Below are 7122 nucleotides of genomic sequence, written 5' to 3' on the forward strand. Positions count from 1 at the left end.
TGGGGCTTTTACTTCAAAAAAATTTTTTTTATTTACAAAGAAGATATGTGTACATTGTACGCACGCACTTTTTTATATTTAATAGACAAGTAGGTGATTAGACATATAAGTATCTGATACATATCATTTATTTAGGGTAAGATGATTTTACATGATGTTTCCCTTCACTGTAGGAGCAACTAGGTGAGGGTCGCACGGTGAAGCCATTAAGCCAACACAACTCATTGATTTTCAATTGATTTTTAACATCGTTTAAAATTCTGATTACTGCCACAGGTAAATACTATTTTATTTCTTCTTACAAATATTTTTAAGATTCTACGTCTAAAAAAAAAGAGTGACGGAGAGTTTATTGCCAGTTCTTCTCTTCCGTTCTACGCCCTTGATTTGAGAACTGGCAGTAAATGTAAAATTAGAATCATTTAATTTAATGTATATTTCTTTTTTTTTGACGTTCATACATTATGTTACCTATATGAATAAATGATTTTTGTTTGTTTGTTTGTCTAAAAATGCTCGTTTGCTTACAAAGATTGATACAGAATAATCCGAATATCATCCCTGAGGTCGATACCCGGCTGTGCACCAATGAACTTACTATGTGAGCATTTATTATTACCAGCTTGCCTTAGACCCGAAAGTCGATGGCTTGTGTCAGGCACAGGAGGCTGATTATCTACTTGTCTATTAGATTGACAAATGATCATAAAACAGATACATAAATAGGCCCAGACCAGAGAAGGTTGTAGCGCCACTGATTTATATTTTTTTATTTAAATATCTAGAATAGTTTAATTAAAGCTCAATACGTGCCTTTTTATTCTCCAGCAAACTCTTGTCGGAGCACAGCTTTTCAATGATGAACGGAGAGGCCGCTCTGTCGCGCACATCTGTGAATAAAATAAATTCTGTTTTGTTATACACTAACATAGTAATAGCGTAGTGGAGCTTATGTAAATAATTATTTATAAATGAACGATATGATGGGGACAGTAGATATAAGTTTTTCAGTAGTTTAATTCTATAACCAAATGAGTGATCATTCATCTATGTCGATGACAGATTTCATATATTTTTGGGTTTGAGGCATGCCGGTTTCCGACGACGACAACAACGGCCAATTCATAGAACATGGTTTACGTAGTTGGGACATGAGCACTGGTGGGAGGCAGAACCCCGAGTTCCCTACAACCTGGAGGAAAGATACAACCCGGTAGAACGTGACTGTATTGGTGGGATAGAGTTGTTTAGGACCTCGAAACTATAGATGTTATGAGTTGGACGTAAGAAGCACGAGATACATTGCAATGGAGATTAAAAATTGCAGAGGCTCAGGACCAGAGGGTTGACCAGAGGATCAACATACAATCACCTGTAGGTATTGGATGCGTTGTATCATCACTACATAGTATAAAACAACCTCGCTTTCTCTGTCCCTATGTGTTTTGCGTTTTTTCTTAATAGATAGAATGATTCAAGAGGAAGGTTTATATGTATAAACGAGTTTTATCAAAATAACGTACTAAGTATTGTACACATTGAAAAGGTCTACAGAAAAGTCCTTGATGGTATATGTCTACCTCTTATGGATAACCCACAATAACTTTTTGAAGTTATACTTCTTTTGGCGCGATGGAGAAAAATTATGAGAGTGAATTCTATTTTTGTATTGTGCTGTGAATCATCTGAATAAATAAATAAAATTTTACGATGCGCGCGCACACCGATACGTACGTAAAGAACGAAACGGAACTATTAATGTACTAAGTTATGTATGACATCTTAAGTAATAAGGAATAAAATAAATTAAAAACAAAGATTTGTTCTCTATCAGCAGGAGGCATGGTGAAATAGAAGCAGGCACTTACATTTCGATGCCGTAATCTTGAGATCGTACGGTAGAAAAGATCATTATTGAGATTATTATAGGAAGTTACAAAGTAAGGGGGGTCAAAGTATTAGTCAGGTGGGGAGTACTGTGAATGAAAAGCAAACGAACTAAGCTACATATTTCCTTTACTATACTCACTAAATGAAATTATTTTATCTCGCTGACCGCATACAAATCTATAAGCATGAGAGTCTGCAATTTGTTATATTGTATACAAATTGGTATATAATTTTATTTGCTTAGTTAATGAATGTTATTGTATGTAAAATAAATTTCTCGGTATATTGTCTGTGGTTGTCATAATTGAGTTTATTGTTTGCGAAGCAAATATACGCATTGGATTTGGAGATTGTTAATTCTTTTTCATATTTAATTTAAGTTCGCTGACGGGAAATATCACTTTTCTATACACTCTGGAGCCAACAGATTTGCCCCTTAACTTATGTATATACTTTGCACAAAATAATATACTAAAAAAAAAACGTTCAACTTTTTTTAGTATGAATGGTTTTTAGTACAAATTCGCAATTACACTTGAAACATCAATGCATTAATTAAATAAGGACTTACCATTTGCACATACACAAAGTATTACGCTGAGCAGTAGAGAAATGTAACACAACGCGGCCATTTTGAAGTTATAACTCGTACAAGTAATGAGCCGACACTTGACAAGCATTTTATATGCCACGTGAGATGAATAGGGATAATATTGAATTGTCTTCCGTAAAAAATGTCTATGGAATTGGCAATAGGAAGGAATACGAATGTTAAAATATATTTCGTACAAGAGAACTCTTACGGTATCTATCTAAGTTATAATAAATTGTTTATAAGCAACGCGAGTACATTCGAAAGAAGACATGAAAATGTCATGTTAATATTTTCATAATAATGAGAATTGTTTAGTTATTTATAATTGTTGTCAAAATGTATGGTTTAAATTCTCTCCCAAATTCAGCTTTGCCCTTAAAAACTAATCGCCCTTTGAAGAATTGATCTATAACGTCTAAGAAGGTGATTCAATAGCGTTTCGTTTGATGGTAATTAAAAGGAAATATCGATTCGAGTGTTTCTTAGTCGATTTAAAATGTTGTCAATCACAAAAGGGACATCGTCATTTGTGTTTGACAAATTACTTACCTTTGTCTTTTCTTCACATAATTTGACAAATTGTAGTAGTAAAGTTTAAACAGTTTTTTATATTGTATAGACTATTATAACTTTTATTAAAATAAATCTTGGCAATTGAAATTTATTCCAAAAACAATAATGTAACATTCAAATTATTTTTTTTGTATACGTTTTTTTATAGTACAGGGGGCAGGCTGGTAGAAGGCTCACCTTATGTACTACTTTTAAGAATTGGTACGTTCTTTTCTTGATACTAATGCGATGTCAAAATCAGATTTTTAAGTTTAAAAAACCTGTAATGATTAGTATTTTTAATAATTACGCATAAATTCATATTTTAAGATCCACACTAAACTTTAGGCAAAAGTCATATCTTTGAAAATTCTGAAAACTTCATTATGAATCTTTATCTTTAGCACTTTGAGTCGGTTGTAAATTACAATTTTCAAAGAGTAGGTATTACGAAACGTTAGATAACACATGAATTTGGGTTAAATTTTATTAAAACCATGAAAAAAAAATCAGGTTTTATTATTATATGTATATATGAGCAGTGTTGGCGTAGTGGGTTCAGCGTGTGACTCTCATCACTGAGGTCGCTGTTTCGATTCCCGACTTTGCACCAATGGAGTTTCTATGTGCATTAAACATTCGCTCAAACGGTGAAAACGTCGTGATAAAATCGGCTTGACTTGGAACCAAAAAATCGATTTCATGTGTCAGGCACAAGAGGCCTACTTGTCTATTAGATTTACAGTGTACTCTTTCGTCTCCTATCCCTTAAAAATCCCTGAATAACCATAAACAAATATGTTGTACCCCACATAAAGTAATTCCATTTACTTAAACAAGAGCATAGTGCATATATGCTATTGCTGCATCGCATTTACGACAGCACGCCTCGCAAAAGTAATTAGAATATAGATTAGAGAAAATTGATGAGGCGATATACGTTGAATATCTTATGAAACTTGTTGTACCGGGAAATTTAGCGCAAGTGTACTTACAAAGATTATTAAGCGGCATAAAGTTAATATTTCTCAGGTATTTTCAAACGGCTTCAGAATCCCTCAACTCCGAAGTCATGCGTTCGCATAACGGCGGCACGAGTGGACTATATGATATTTAACTGTCTTTGTCTGTATCGTTAAGTAACCCTATGCATGTGGACTCAGTTTCCGCACTTAGGCACCTTGTTGTGCGTGCCTTAAAGGTTATGTAGTGTGGACTTAGTTAACGTACTTATGCGCCCATTTGGTCCAACCGTATGTAGTGTCGACTTAGTTTTCGTACTTAGGCACCAAATTGTTGGGCAGTTGTGCGGGTCTCAACCCTATAGACGGTCAATGAGTGTCCAAGGGCGGCGGTATCACTTAACATCGGGTGAGCCTCCTGCCCGTTTGCCCACGGACACTTTCAATGCCAGAGGGTACGCGAGTGCGTTGCCGGCCTTTTAAGAATTGGTACGCTGTTTTCTTGGAGGACCCTAAGTCGAATCGGTTCAGAAATACTTTAGTGGGCAGCTGGTACCACAAAGTGGTGGTGCGCGGCAAAAACTACCTTGAAAAACGCGCAGTTTCTTTATTACATATTATGTTTTTTGTCTGTTGAGAAATATGGCCTAATTTACTCAGGGACAGTGAGCAGCCTAGCCAGTTTATATTAGTTCATACTTGCAACAATCAAATTTTATTTATATGTGTGCACTAAACAATGAAGACGTTTAAGTATTTAAAACCCTTGTTAAATATAACAATAAAATCGGCGTAATGGTCTACAGAGCGTATTGCACAACTACTTGTCACGAAACCAATGATTTGGAAAGTTATTTATACTTTATGGGCAAAGCGTCGAACATAGTCCTTGCGATAAACCTTTTTAAATGTTATTTTTCATTTTGTAATCGTTTCAGCATTGCGGCGTAGGAACGAGTTTTCGATTTATTTACTGATGCAATTTGGAAATGTAACTTGTGTTCAACGAAGAACGCTTAGGGATTATTGTGAAAATTGCGTTTAATGCTTAAATTGGATATGTGTGTTATGTCTCGTCTTAAATGGTGAGTTGGGTAAATGTTCTAATCTTTTATATGGAAATACAAAAGTTGTAGTTTAACAAAAACCTACGGGAAACATCGACCCTTCTATTAGTACCCCTATATTCTCTTAACTGACATTTTTGTATTCTGTTTCTTAATTTAAGACATGTTAATAGTGTGCAATTCTATTTATTGAATATATAATTATATCTCGTTTTAAATGGTGGTTGCTTAAATGCTCTAATATTGGAAATTTGGAAAGTCAAAAGTTTTTGTTAAAAGAAAACTAGAACCATGTTTCCTGTAAACATCAAACCTTTTATTAGTACCCCTATCTTTTCAAACTTACATATTTGTATTTTGTTTCTTAGTTTAAGGCATGTTTATTATGTACCATTATGTATTAATTTTTTGTTGTCAGTATTAACATCATTCAATTCGTTTCTAAAATGTATTCAAATTTTAAATATTTATCTTTAACTTGGAATAGGCTACGTTATTATTTTGCTAAATACCCTACCTTTTAATATGGAGTTTTTATGAAGCTTTTATAAGTTAAAATAATGAGAAAAGCGATTATTCCTTTAAAGTTTAGATTGATGACCGAGAAAGTATAACAGTTGCATTTCAAGTTACAACTTTGTGTGGATAATAGTTTTCCTCGATTTACAGGAAGCGAGTAATGATGCATATTATATTCGGAAAGCTGGAGACAGTGAAAGCTTAGTTGGAAGCTTTGAGAGAGTAAGACGTGCACTAATAATTGTGTCGGGTTCAAATGATTATGTCTAATTATTTATGTATTTCATAAAGAGAAATAGTAGCTTTTGTAGGATGATTTCGTTCCTAATTATAATAATGAAATAATGGTTGGAAAGAAAAATTGCTTCAGTATTAGCGGGGATTTTCTTTTTAAACAAACTTTAGTAGAAGTTTTAAATATTTAATTAAATTTCGAGTGTTTGGTTAACATTCTCGTCAGTCAACACAAAGTTTCCTTCTTTGCTTGCAATTACATAATGGTTTTATTTAATTTAAGTCGTAAGTACCTACATCGACAGGATGAGGTAAAGATAGATTGAAGGCTTAAAATATTTTAAGGATTAAACATTTCATTTCATTTTCAGTTCGAACCTCTGCATTGATGACAGAAAATTTGTTATCAACCAAACTACTATAGTATACTTTAAATTGAATTATTTCACACACCCATAGGTATATTTACACACTTACACACACTCATGCTTTAGTTTTATTTTGTTAATTACTTAGGTTTAGTCATATTATGTCAAAACTCAACTAACAAATATAATATATTTTTGTATATTTTGCATGCGCGATGGTACGATACACAGAACCTGTAATGAAATACTGTGAAGGGGCAAGTAAAATTAATTATTATTATTATTGATAGCGCCTAAACTTTTTAAAAATAACACATTTATTTAATTGTTTTTCGATTAATAATTACACCTAGTGTTAACCTCATTGACATATTACCTCTGTGTAAAGTATTAAACACATTTTTTCATTACAATGTAATTCAATATTTTATTTCTGTTGTTTTTACAAATATAGGGATCCCTTGGGCTGTGCCCGTAAATGTTATTGGAAACGAAATTAGGTGAAAGCTCTTGACGCAATCCGCTCTAATAGGCGGTAACGCATCCGGACGACCCCGATTCGATTGTCCACTTTTTACGTCCAACCTGAGTGCCCACTTATCCAAGAGAATTTCTTGGGAAAATAAGTGAACCTACGTTATTTTATATAGCAATTATGAACAAGGACACGCTTTAGAAGTTATGGTTTGGACGGACGCTTTTAAGGGAATTAAAAATTTGTTCAAAGGAGAAGTTTATCTTTCTCAATGACCTTGTACGGCTAGCAACCAGATTATAACGTTTAAAGAACTTTATTTCTCATTAAAAAAACAGAAATATTTTATTTACATGAGAAACTTAATATTAATATGTATAGGTATATACAAGCGAGATTATTCTTCTGTCTTTGTAAAAAGACTCATCAGAAGAAAAAAAACATGTTATTAATGTATCAG

At 33.3% G+C, this 7122-nt stretch overlaps 1 long non-coding RNA gene across 1 annotated transcript; it reads left to right on the plus strand.

The window, feature by feature from the left end:
- The first annotated feature begins 4910 nt into the window (after positions 1-4910).
- Positions 4911-6283, plus strand: LOC123690104. The gene is made up of 3 exons (XR_006750910.1): positions 4911-5084; positions 5736-5807; positions 6191-6283. It is a non-coding gene; the product is annotated as an uncharacterized LOC123690104 (long non-coding RNA).
- The last annotated feature ends 839 nt before the right edge of the window (positions 6284-7122 follow it).

This window comes from Pieris rapae, chromosome 21 (genome assembly GCF_905147795.1).
Source record: "Pieris rapae chromosome 21, ilPieRapa1.1, whole genome shotgun sequence".
Classification (NCBI taxonomy): Eukaryota; Metazoa; Arthropoda; class Insecta; order Lepidoptera; family Pieridae; genus Pieris; species Pieris rapae.